Below are 12,662 nucleotides of genomic sequence, written 5' to 3'. Positions count from 1 at the left end.
GCTGACAGCATGATTTCCCCAGTTGCTCAAGATCCAAATATTTTTGCCCTAATAGCATGTGCTTACCCATCACCAAGAACCACAAGGTCTGCCTTCACAGTGTGCTTGACACCTGAGAGCTCCCTACCCCGAGGTTTCCCACTCTTATCTAGCCCAGTCCTCAGTCCTCTAAGCCAGAGGCCACCGCACTCTCCTGCCTTTTCATCTTGCTTCTACTGCCGGCCACACACACACATGCACAGGCTGTCACAGTCAGGACAAAATCCAAAACTCCTTTGGCTTACATGTTCAAACCCCAGAATATCACCATGATCTCATGTGAGGTTTCTCTGCTGTTTCTCCCTTGTTGGCTGCAGTGCCCCTTTCCCCCCCGCCCCCGCCCCCGTGGTTTTCTCTTCCTCTGTCCACGAAGCCCTGATCCCAGAGGTCAGTATAGCTGGCCGCCCAGTCAATCTCATCTCAGAGGCCTGTCCTGACCACCTCCCACCCCCCCCATCCAAATCAGTATCCCTAAGCCTGCATGTTGTTTTCTTCGAGAGTGTCTTATACAGAGTAAAGCACTCCATAAGTTATTTGTTGAATGAATAAAGGGCTAAGGACAGGGTGAATTTAAGAAGACAAGATTACTGAGTTTTTTTTTCTTCAAGTTGTGATTTTGATCTTCACCTTGAGAGACAAGACCAGCAACTAGCTTTTTTTCTTCTTTTCTAAGAAATCACTATTGACTTGGTTATCAAGACCTAACTCCAAACCCATCTAATTGCTAGTGTTATGAAATGTCTCTCTCAGATGATCAGTCAACTGAGTCAGTAAAATCAGAGCCTCCTGTAAATACATTTGAGGAGTAAAAAATCCCCTGAGAAGCAAGGTGCTGTTTCTGATGTGATAAGCATAGAGATGACTGGCAGGAACTGTCTCTGCTGCAGGGCATGACTGCATGACTGATGGGGTTGGGGACTGGGTCCAGGTTTCACAAGATAGGAAGCCTTGATGGGTCCATTTTTGGTTTAGATGATGCCTTGACTTCCACCTAGATGCTTGTAATTTTTAGGATGGGTGTAGACCTACTATGTTCTAAGATGTGTCACTGGTAGAAAAACGTCTATCCTAGAGGACCCTGATGCTGGGAAAGATTGAGGGTAAGAGGAGAAAGACAATAGAGGATGAGATGGTTGGACAGCATCACCGATTCATAAAATAGGAGTCTGAGCAAACTTCCGGAGATTGTGAAGGACAGGGAAGCCTGGTGTGCTGCAGTCCACAGGTTGTAAAGAGTCAGACATGACTTAGCAACTGAACAACAATCCTAGAGGGAAACAACTGTGATGTGAGAATTCCCTGCTTTTGTGACTGGGTGTCCTTCATGAGGGCTTCCCAGGTGGTGATAGTGGTAAAGAGCACAGCTGCCAGGGCAGGAGACACAGGTTCCATCCCTGGGTTGGGAAGATCCCCTGGACAAGGACATGGCAACCCACTCCAGTATTCTTGCCTAGAGAATTCCGTGGACAGGAGCCTGGCAGGCTTGTCCATAAGGTCACAGAGTCAGACATGACTGACATGAGTTAGCATGCACATACTTCATAACTCCAACTCCAGGAGTTGGTGATGGACAGAGAAGCCTGGCGTGCTGCAGTTGATGGGGTCACAGAGTCAGACATGACAGGGACTGAACTGAACTGAACTCCATAAATGGGCATCTTTTTCCTGTTGTAATGTGCCTACTGTTAATTGCCCCATTTGACCAGCATATGTGGGTGTGTGAAGACTGTAAATTTTCTCTTCCTATTTAGGTAGTTTAGGGTTTTTACCTTAGTGAAAAAGGCAAGATGCAAGAACAAGGTTTTTAGTATTATGTATTCCTGTCACCTAGAAAAATTAGCACCTAGAATGTGCTGAAGTATTTTTACATGAATGAATGAAATATACAACTTACGTATTTGCTTTCTAGGATTGCTCAAATTTGTATTTAACATGTAAGCATAATGCATTCATTAAAAAAAAAAATTTGTGATTAAAGAGAGCTTTAGCAGTCTTCTGAAATATCAAGTCAACAAGCCACTTCCTTAAATTTCACTGTTTGTTTTTTATTTTTCCACTTTGCTACCTTGACATTTATCATGTTTATGAGCTAAAACTGTTGAAGTGATAAGCAGAAGGCACTTCTGTGGTTGGAGAAACTCTAAGTTGTAAAATGCAAATACAGAGTCTCCGGCTCCACCCATGTCTCTTAACCTGTTTCACAAGCACAAGTGTGCCAAAGATACTACGTAAAATACATGATGATGGAATTACAGGATAAGATAGCTGATAAAATATCCCCCAGTGCTTAAAGTATTTGAAGAGCCAAAATATTCCTCCACAAACATCAAAACAATGAACAAAGCACAAACCTGTCATAATCTTTGAAAGATGATGGCTGGAGAGAAATGAAGATAGAAAATGTTGGTGGAGGTCAGCACATCTAGTCACCCCTTACTTAGGGTCCAGTCAGAAGTCACCCTGGGTATTTCCAAAGGCGGGAATGTGGAACTTGTGGAGGATAAACCAAGGCAGGCCTGACTAGAGGAAGCAGCAAGGCAGAGACCCAGGAGGATGCTCAGAGGGACAGCTCCTGCCAGGAAAACATGAGTCCCCTGACTAAGATGCCGACCGAGCAGGGTGGGAGAAACCCCACTTCCCCACTTCCCCTGCTTCAGAGCAGAGTTTTCACGATGTCCAGTTAGTAAATACATAGACAAGTCTCCTGGCCAGTCACCCCTGCCCTGGACACAACCAGAAGGAGGGCAGTGGGCAGGCAGCCCCACCGGACCCTCTCTCAACCGGGACCAGCCACGCAAGGAAGAGAGGGGCTGTACTCAATCTGAGGGCTTTCACAGTCTCCATCAGTGACCTTAGGTTACCAGCGGGCTCAGTGGTAAAGAATCTGCCTGCCAGTGCAGGAGATAAGGGTTCGATCCCTAGGTCTGGAAAATCTGGAGAAGGAATGGCAACCCACTCCAGTGTTCTTGCCTGGGAAATCCCATGGACAGAGGAGCCTGGCAGGCTATAGGTGGCAATGAGCCAGACACAACTGAGCAATTAAACAACAATAACAACAAAAGCAAGCCTCTGGAAAAGGGATGTGGATTGGGACATAGAGGTTTGCTTATAATTATAGTCCTCTAGAACCATTCCCTGGCAGCCCAGGGGTTAGGCCTCCATGCTTTCACTGCCTTTGTCCCCCCTCGATGCTGCTTCCAATTAATTATGCAGAGTTGCTTTTTTTTTTTTTTAACCATTTACTTCAGCTCAGTGTTTGTCCACAGAAAGAATGTTTGGGTCATGCGAGTGATAAACTTCAGGCGTGACACAGCCTCCAGCTCACGTGTTCCCAGCAGGCGCTGGGAGGATTCTCCACCCGCCACGTGTACATCCCCTGTGCCCCCAGCCCCACGGGAGAAGGGCTCAGCCTCCACTTCGGGGCCCTTCCCAGTGTCCCTGTTGTTACTTTCCATGTTGTTTCTGACTCCTCTCCTGCTCTCGTGTGAAACAGAAGAGGAATGCCATCTGAATGGAGAAGGGAAAGTGAGCATTTGGAGGGCATGAAGCAACACACATGTAACAACCAAGAAAGAGGGAACCTGGGCTAGCCAGGCGGGTGCTTGCCAGCGGGGTTCTCCCCCTGCATCCTCTCTGCTTCCTAACCCTCACTCATGTCCCTCACCGCTGCCTGTGACGCCAGGTAAGGCTTACCATATTCTGTTGGGTTGGAGCCACCAAGCTTATCCAGCAGGGAAAGTCACTCACTTACACTGGCTGGAATCCAGCCCCACAGGATCTGATTTGTCCACAAGCAGCACGCAGGCCCCGAGGAGACCCACACAAGGACACACACGGTCCGCGTTCCTGAGTCTGGATATTTTTTTTTTTAATACAACATATACCTGTATTTTTATTATTGAACTCCAAATGTCATCATTGGGAACAGATAAATTAGGATACGACGTCAACTGACTGTGACAGAGACCAATCGTAAGAGAAATTTCAAAAAAGGAAAATAAATTATCTGACACACAAGTGTGAGCTAATAAGACAGTTGGGACTTCCCAGGTGGCGCTAGTGGTAAAGAACACACCTGCCGATGCAGGAGACATAAGAGACATGGGTTCAATCCCTGGGTCAGGAAGATTCCTGGAGAAGGACATGGCAACCCACTCCAGTGTTCTTGCCTGGAGTATCCAACAGACGGAGGAGCCTGGTTGGGCTACAGTCCATGGGGTCGCAAAGAGTCAGACACAATGGGAGCAACTTAGCACGCAGCATGCAGCCAGACAGTCAGCTTCATAAAGTCATCTGAAGTCCCGCTCCCTCCGTGTGTGACTTCAGGATCTCTGTGGACTGTTTCTCATTCAGGTAGTACAAGATGGCTGACCACCTGGCTTTTTTGCTGTTGTAAACTATTTCCTATCAGGGTATAGCCGATGAACACTATTGTGATAGCTTCATGTGAGCCGTGAAGGGCTGAGTCTGGATATTGACACTGGGACCATGCTTGACCCCTCTCCTCACACATCCCAGTAATGCTCCTGACTTTTTAGTTTTAAAAATAGCAAACTTATGAAACATGAAGAGAACTGGTCACTGAACACCTGTGTGCTGCCTTCCGGAGTTAATCACTCACAGCGACACCGCCTTGTCCCCTCTTTGCCCCCCAAACCATCTGACAGTCTAGTAGTAGACACTGTAGCACTTTCCTTTACACACTCCTCCAGGAATAATGATATTGTCTTATACAACTGGATAACACTGTATCACAAGAACAGATACAGCGTGGTGGAGTTTGGGAGCAAAGGAAAACTAGAGAAATATCCATATAGGGGTCAGATCAGGGCCCCTTTGTCTTTTCCCTGTAGTAGTCGGTTTTCAGAATCGTTCTCTACAAGCATACTTGAAAGTTTTACAACAAGCATCTTCTTTTGCAGTCACGATGATAGTGTCAGTCGCTCAGCCGTGTAGGACTCTTTGGGACGTCATGGATTGGGCTGTAGCCCACCAGGCTCCTCAGTCCATGAAATTCTCCAGGCAAGAATACTGGAGTGGATTGTCATTCCCTTCTCCAGGGGATCTTCCTGACCCAGAGATCGAACCCAGGTCTCCTGCATTGCAGGCAGATTCTTGACCATCTGAGCCACCACAGAAACGGTTATGGGAGGGAAACTGCAGCAGGATTTAGGATGTCAGGATGTTAGGATTTAGGATGTTAGACGCTCAGTTGTGTCTGACACTTTGGGACCCCATAGACTGCAGCCCACCAGACTCCTCTGTCCATGGGGATTCTCCAGGCAAGAATACTGAAGAGGGTTGCCATGCCCTTCTCCAAGGGATCTTCCCAACCCAGGGATCAAACCTAGGTTTCCGCATTGCAGGTGGATTCTCTGCCATCTGAGCCACCAAGAAAGCCCGCAGCAGTACTAGTAGATCCCAGTGAGCTGCGGGCTGGGCTGCCCCGCTGGTGACGCTAGGTGGCAGTGTTGGGCTACATTCAGGCAGATCAGCCAAGCAGGCAAGAAGCTCCCCAGACTCAGGGCTGGGGTGAGAGAGAAGATTAGGCTTTCAAATAGCTGCTAGAACTGTGAGCGGGCACTGAAGAGACAGGAATTTATTTTAATGAACACACTTCTTCTGGGAGGATATTGGGTGAGCACTCCCTGGGAGTCTTATTGAATTCAAATCCAGGCTCTCAGACTTCCCTGGTGGTCCAGTGGTTAAGAATTTCCTGTCAGTGCAGGGGACACAGATTTGATCCCTGGTCGGGGAAGATGCCACATGCCGGAGGGCGGCAAAGTCTGTGGGCCTCAACTCCTGAGCCTGCACTCTAGAGCCTGTGCTCCACGATGAGAGAAGACAGTGAGATGAGAAGTCCGTGATCCAAAACCACGTGTTCAGAGAAGGACTACACAGCCCTAGAGAGGTTGAGTGTGTGTATCTGTGGCCTCATTCCCTCAGTTTGAGGGATAAACTCCACAAAGGCAGGGCTTGTGTGTGTCTGTTTCCTGCAGGGTCCCCAGCCCCTAGAATAGGACCTGGCATGTAAGTGCTTAATAAAGATGGATTGAATGAGTGAACCCTCCACCTCTTAGCTGGAAGCAATCAGAGCTATGGTAAATTCTCTCGCCCTTATCTGAGCTCTATTCCTCCCATTGGATCTGGGAGGGTTCTGGACCTGTAGGGATGGTAAACAGTGCCCACAACAATAGCTCAAATTTGCCGCCATTGAGATGCTTGCGTTATGTACAGCAGTTCTTTTGTTGTTTTGGGCTATTTCTTTGACTGTAAGTTTACTGTTTGGTGTTTAAATCATAGGGTTGGAGTTTTCAGAGCTGGAAAACACCCTCGAGGCACTATTCTGGTGCTCCTACGGACAAACAACTTAGCTGTTCACTTGGAGATGAGCAGATTGGGATAGAGCCTGGGAACAAAGGAGAAAATTTATCTGAGCAACATGGCTGCAGGAAGGATGTGCTGTTGCTAGAAGCCATCTGCCTACCCCCTCTATCTACCCTGATAAATCCAAAGGCTGTGGCTGGCAGGGTTCAGGTTCTACTCACCCACCACCCACTCTAATCACAAAAGTGAGCTTGACTGTCAAATGTGCCAGTGCCCCTGGGCTGGAGACTGGTTTGGAGGAGAAAGAAACTGCGTTAACTGGAAACAAGAGAAGGAGAGGGAGGGAAAAGGGGGTCATTTGATGACAGTGCCAGCAAGTGGGTGGGACAGGTCAGGAGTCCAGGGGGACAGCAGCCGAAAGTGGAGAGTGATCCCTTTATACAGAAAGATGCCAGCCAGGTACTGATGGCAGGACCGGTCCTCGGGGATGGGAGCCCAGATGAACTAGGAATAATGGCTAGATCACAGGTAAGGGCACCAGAGTCTAGTTCAACAATCATGAACACTTAATGCCTTAGACCAGGGGCACGAGGGTCCTGGCTTGCAAGAAACTCACAGTGTGGTTTAGGGCTAGGCTTTCTGTTCTCAATAGGGTCTGGATTGGAAGATGAAGAAACTAAGGTGGCTGCGTTCCAAGAGGATATTGTGGGCAAGCTGAGACTCAGCTTGGAGTTTCCATTCAAACGAGGAATGTGTGCACTTGTTTCCTTCTCAGTCAGGTCTTCATTTTTGCCATCCTGTCAAGAGAAAGCATGATGGGGATTGGCAAACTGAGCTAATTAGTTATTTTTGCATAAGTGACTGCTCTGGGCATTGCATGTCTCATGTCGTTCACCTGCCCAGGTAGTGATGTGTGATTGGGGGTTAGACCAGGCCTGTGAGTGAGACCAGAATGCCTCCTACTCTTCACTTTCCCTGACATGAAACTACATCGAAGAGGCTGCCTCCAGCAGCCCTCCTGCCCTTTTTCATATTTTCTTCCATCTTTGGCTCAAATCGGTGATACCAGTTTAATCCCAGTTGTGCAGCACTGCTGAGAGTCAGACACACCTACGAGTTAGCAGAAAGGAGTGTTCTCACGGTGGGCTCTGGAAGGTCTGGCAGCACCAGCAAGGATGGCTTCAGAGCCCACATACAAGCTGTGACATCTGTTGGTAAAGGGCGACATTCTTCTTGCCCATTCATGAGGAAATATTGAGCTCCTTCTCGTATGCCAGAAAATGTCCCAGGTATTTGGGACACATCACTGAACTCAAAATTCCCTGACCTGTGGAACATGTGAACTTCCACTGGGAAACAGACACTAAATGGTAAACATCATTGTTGTTGTTCAGTTGCTAAAATTGTGTCCGACTCTTTGTGACCTGATGGACTAGAGCACACCAGACTTCCCAGACCTTCACTATCTCCCAGAGTTTGCTCAAACTCATGTCCATCAAGTCGGTGATGCCATCCAACCATCTCATGCTCTGTTGCCTGCTTCTTCAGCTGCCTTCAATCTTTCCTAGCATCAGGGTCTTTTCCAGTGAGTCAGCTCTTCACATCAGGTGGCCAAAGTATTGGAGCTTCAGCTTCAGCATCAGTCCTCCCAATGATACTTAAGTAAATTACTCAGTGAGTTAGAAGGTGATAAGTGGTGGGAATAAAGCAAAAGCAGAGCAGGGAAAGAACATCCAGATGGATGGGCAGTGCAGGGACGTAGTGCCATTAAAAAGATTTTTTTAATTAAAAAAATTTTGAGGGGCCAAGAGGCATGTGGGGCCTTAGTTTCCCATGCAGGGAAACTCAAACTCATGTTTGGCCACCTGATGCAAAGAGCTGACTCATCAGAAAAGACCCTGATGCTGGGAAAGATTGAGGGCAGCAGAAGAACGGGGCAACAGGGGATGAGATGGTTGGATGGCAGCACTGACTCAATGGACATGAGCTTGAGCCCATGGCTCCTGCAGTGGAAGCTCCGAGTCTTAACCACTGGACTGCCAGGTAAGTCCCCTGTTATTGCCATTTTGAATAGTGTGGTGGAGGTCAGCACGGTTGGCAGGTGACACAGAGTCGAGATTTGGAGGATGAATGAACTGGTCACATCTGGGGGGCATCAGGAAGACTAACAGCTGTGGCAAAGGCCCAGCTGTAGAGCTGGTAGAGCAGGCCTGGGTGTAGTGGGTAGAGTGATCAGTAGGGGAGACTGGCAGGAGACGAGGTTGGGTGGGTGGCCAGATCCAGACCACAGAGTGGCTGGGAGGCCTCGTGAGGACTTTGGCTTTAACTTCGAGTGAAACAGGTCCACAGGAGGGTTTTGGTCAGAGCAGATCATGTTGCCATCTTCAAGGGCTGTGTGTGGAGAACAGTCTGAACGGAGGTGGTGTAGCAGGAGAAGCCTGGCTCTTGGGAGCTACTGCAGTGGTCCAGGCTTGAGATGCTAAGGGCTTGGAAGAGACAGGACACACGGCTCTGGGAGGACTAGGAAGGTGGCCAGCCGAGATGCCTGATGGACTGGATGACAGTGTGAGGGGGGAGGGGTCAGGGTGACCCCAGGATTCTGGGAAGAACCAAGGAGTGCGAGGGGGAGGTTTCTGGCTACGGACGATGCAGGGTCACTGTGGGCGCCTGCAGTGCTGGCCACTGTGATCTGGTGGAAGGACCCCTTTTCCCCCACTCAGTCCTTGCGGCCCGCAGGTGGCTCAGAGGAGCAGCGATGTTGGCCTCATGGGTGGGTCCTCCAGGAAAGGCCAGGGGAGGTGCCAGAGAGGGGTTTCTGTCTTGGGCAGGTGTGTGACCATGGGTGCAGCCTCGTTAGGGCCTAGGGCCTCTGGGGGAGGAGGGACCCCAGTGGGGGAAGGACACAAAGAAGCCCCATGGACCTGATGAACATGTCAAACGAGGTCACACACCAGAAAAACCCACCTTTGTCTCGTGGGCTTCCCTGTGGCTCAGATGGTTAAGCATCTGCCTACAATGTGGGAGGCCTGGGTTCAATCCCTGGGTGGGGAAAATCTCCTGGAGAAGGAAATGCAACCCATTCCAGTATTCTTGCCCGGAAAATCCCATGGATGGAGGAGCCTGGTAGGCTACAGTCCACGGGGTCGCAAAGAGTTGGACATGACTGAGCGACTTCACTTTGTTTTGTGAGCCCTTTATGGACCCCTGGTGGTCAGAGCCCAACACCAGGTAGGCCACGTGGTCAGAGGAGGCAGGGCAGACGGCTCTGTGCCTCCTCCGATACTGACTGTCCCTCTCTGTGCCCTGGACTGAAGCTCCCCCGGCCCATCGGAGGCTCGGCCAGCGCTCGGACCACAGGCCTGGGGCCGTGCAGCTCACGTCCACTGTCTTGGCGCCTCCGGTGACCCGATTCTCACTCTTGGAGCCCCTCCGGAGTGGGGAGCGGGTCGTAAGGCCACCAGACAGGCATTCCCTAGCCCACCGACAGCTGGAAGAAGGGCTGAATGAAAGCGGATTTCATCGTTTAGGTGAAGAGACCAAGTCTGTGTTTTTCTTTACTTCTGCTCCAACCACTGAACAGAGTCCAACCAGCTGACTGTTTCCCAGGAGGAACCAACGCTGCCTTGTCAGAGGGTTGGGGGGCCTCGGGGGCCGGGGGTGGGGTGGTAAGGAGATGGGACTCCAGGAAAGAAAGGCCTCTTCTGTGGGAGCCGTGGAGGAGGGGGGAGTCACACACAACTTCTGTGTATGGAAGCTTCTAGAGGCCCGTTGAAAAGGCAGGTAGAAGGGAAGCCAGGGAGCACATAGAAGTCAGGGTCCCTGTTCTGCCCCCTCCCCTTCCCTTCCCCCCCTCCCCCCACCCCCAGACCCAAAGGACCCCTCCTCCTCCTCTGGTTAATAAGCTCCTCTCACCTCCTCTCCATGGGGAGGGGGCTGGGCCAGCTGGCAGTGCTAAGGTGTGAAGTCTGACCACACTGTCATAACCCACGTTTATAGAAGGTGCCAGAAGCTATGTTGAACCTTCACCCCCCACCCCCAGCTGCTCTGCCAGGTGCCAAATAAATATTTGGGAGGAACAATTTTCCTTCTGTGGAAGGGGGCCCCTTTCTTGGTCCTGGGTGCTCCCTGATGTGTGGGGTGGTGGGTGAAGACCCTTCGCCAAGGGCTGGGGGTGCCAGACAGTGGGTTCTCCTTGTCCAGGGCCGAGTGGCCGTGGGGGAAGGCTGGCAGAGGTGGGGGTGGTCACCGGCTCTGTGCCTCCTGCTCAGTGGGGACTGAGGTCCGGGAGGTTCCACGGGGACCATGAGGCTGTGGCCTCTGCCTCGGGGAGCTGTCTGAGTGCCTGTCCTGTGGGTAGAAGGGCAGCCTCTAGGTGGACACGGTGTTGGGATTCCACACCGGAAGCCCCGGCCTGGGCATCTGCTCTTGTGTGCTCACGCAGAGGCCTTCTCACGCCCCCGGGGCCCCCAGATGTGACAGCGATGGACTCATGTGTCTCACCACACAGAGAACTTTGCTGTTCTGGGATGCCCGCCTCCCACCTCTGCCATCAGCTCTGTGACCAGGGCGGGTGGGCAGGTGGAGCTACAGTCCAGCTGGGGGACAGCTGTTCTGTCCCTGCCAGACCCTCACCAGGCCGCGTGGTGTCCAGCCCTGGTCTCTGCAACCCAGGGCTGTGCCAGGCAGGACCGAGCCCTGGGGAGGACCTGGAATGACTCAGGTAAGGACAGGCTCAGGCCGTGACTTCCTGTGGTCCCCAGGCAGGGGGAGGGACATCACCAGAGGGATGGTGCTGAACCTCCTCGTGACTCAACTAAGGATGCTCCCAGGGGAGACGAGACCGGACATTTCTGTCGCGTGTGTAGGTTTGGCAAAGGAAGACTTCCCCAGCTGGGAGGGTCTCTGAGCCCTGGGAGGGCTGCCGAAGGGCATGGGGACTCCTGGGGCAGGGGTGGGAAAGACACGGTGGGAGTGCAGAGCTCTCCTCCAGCCTGGGGAGGGTCTGGGACCTGAGTTCACAAAGAACTGGGTTCCGGGGAGGGAGAACCCTCAGCAGACAGCTGAGACACGAGCGTGTGCAAAGTGTGCAAGGCAGCCGCTTGAGAGTCAATGCTGACACTTTCTGACTCGAAAGAGGAGTGAGAAATCTGAGTTCTGTGATCATGGTGTAATTAGACACTCTCTGAGCCTTGAACAGTCACTGTCATCAGTGTCACCCAAGAGGACCTGTGGATGGGGCCTGATATTTCTTCCAGGGGCTCGTAGGTACCTGATTCAGCATGAGCTCTGGAAGCCTTCTGCTGATGTGAGATGAGGTCTGCCCTCAGCAACGTTGCAGGATCAGGGCTGGGAGGGTTTATATTTGTGGAAAACTGAATCGGGGTTGGGCATACAACCAGAAGATGGGGATGTATCTAGACTGGAGCTGGGAAAACCTCCCCAGTGTCCGGAGCCTTCTTGTGGCATCTCCTCCCTCTGAGTTTATTTGGGGTGGTGATGCTGCAAGTTCTTGGACTTTACAGAAACCTCCTGTATTTTGTGGCTTTCATGCACCAAGCTTCCAGAAATTTGTATTAAAGCCAGCCTGCATTTACAGTATTGGAGGGTTGCCATCTGCTCCGAGTTCTCCCGTAGTCCGAGCAGCTTGCCTGAAGAAATTTGGGTTCGGGAGAGTTGGGGGTAGGACTGCGATAAGCTTCCAGACCTTCAGTCATTTGGTGAGAGCTTCTCCCTTGTTGAGGAAGGATTTGCTGCTCAGAAGCACTCAGAATAAACAAGAGGTCTCCTCTCTGGCTCTTCCCCATTGAGCTGCCCAGCTCACTCCTGCACCTCCACCAGGCCATTTATAGAGAGGCACCCCTTGGCCGGGCTTCCCTGGTAGCTCAGCTGGTAAAGAATCTGCCTGCAGTGCAGGAGACCCCAGTTTGATTCCTGGGTTGGGAAGATCCCCTGGAGAAGGGATAGGCTACCCACTCCAGTGTTCTTGGGCTTTCCTGCTGGCTCAGATGGTTAAGAATCCACCTGCAATGCTGGAGACCTGGGTTTGATCCCTGGGTTGGGAAGATACCCTGGAGGAAGGCATGGCAACCCACTCTAGTATTCTTGCCTGGAGAATCCCATGGACAGAGAAGCCTGGGGTCAGGGTGCAGCTACAGTCCAAGGGGTCGCAGAGTCAGACACGACTGAGCGACTAAGCGCAGCCCAGCATCCCTTGGTTACTCTTGACAATGGCTCATGGCTCCCTGCTTCCTTCCCCACTCTGTTCTTCCACCTGATTACTTGTTACCACCTGGCAT

Source organism: Odocoileus virginianus, chromosome 9 (genome assembly GCF_023699985.2).
Source record: "Odocoileus virginianus isolate 20LAN1187 ecotype Illinois chromosome 9, Ovbor_1.2, whole genome shotgun sequence".
Lineage (NCBI taxonomy): Eukaryota > Metazoa > Chordata > Mammalia > Artiodactyla > Cervidae > Odocoileus > Odocoileus virginianus.
This window is presented reverse-complemented; position numbering follows the sequence as displayed.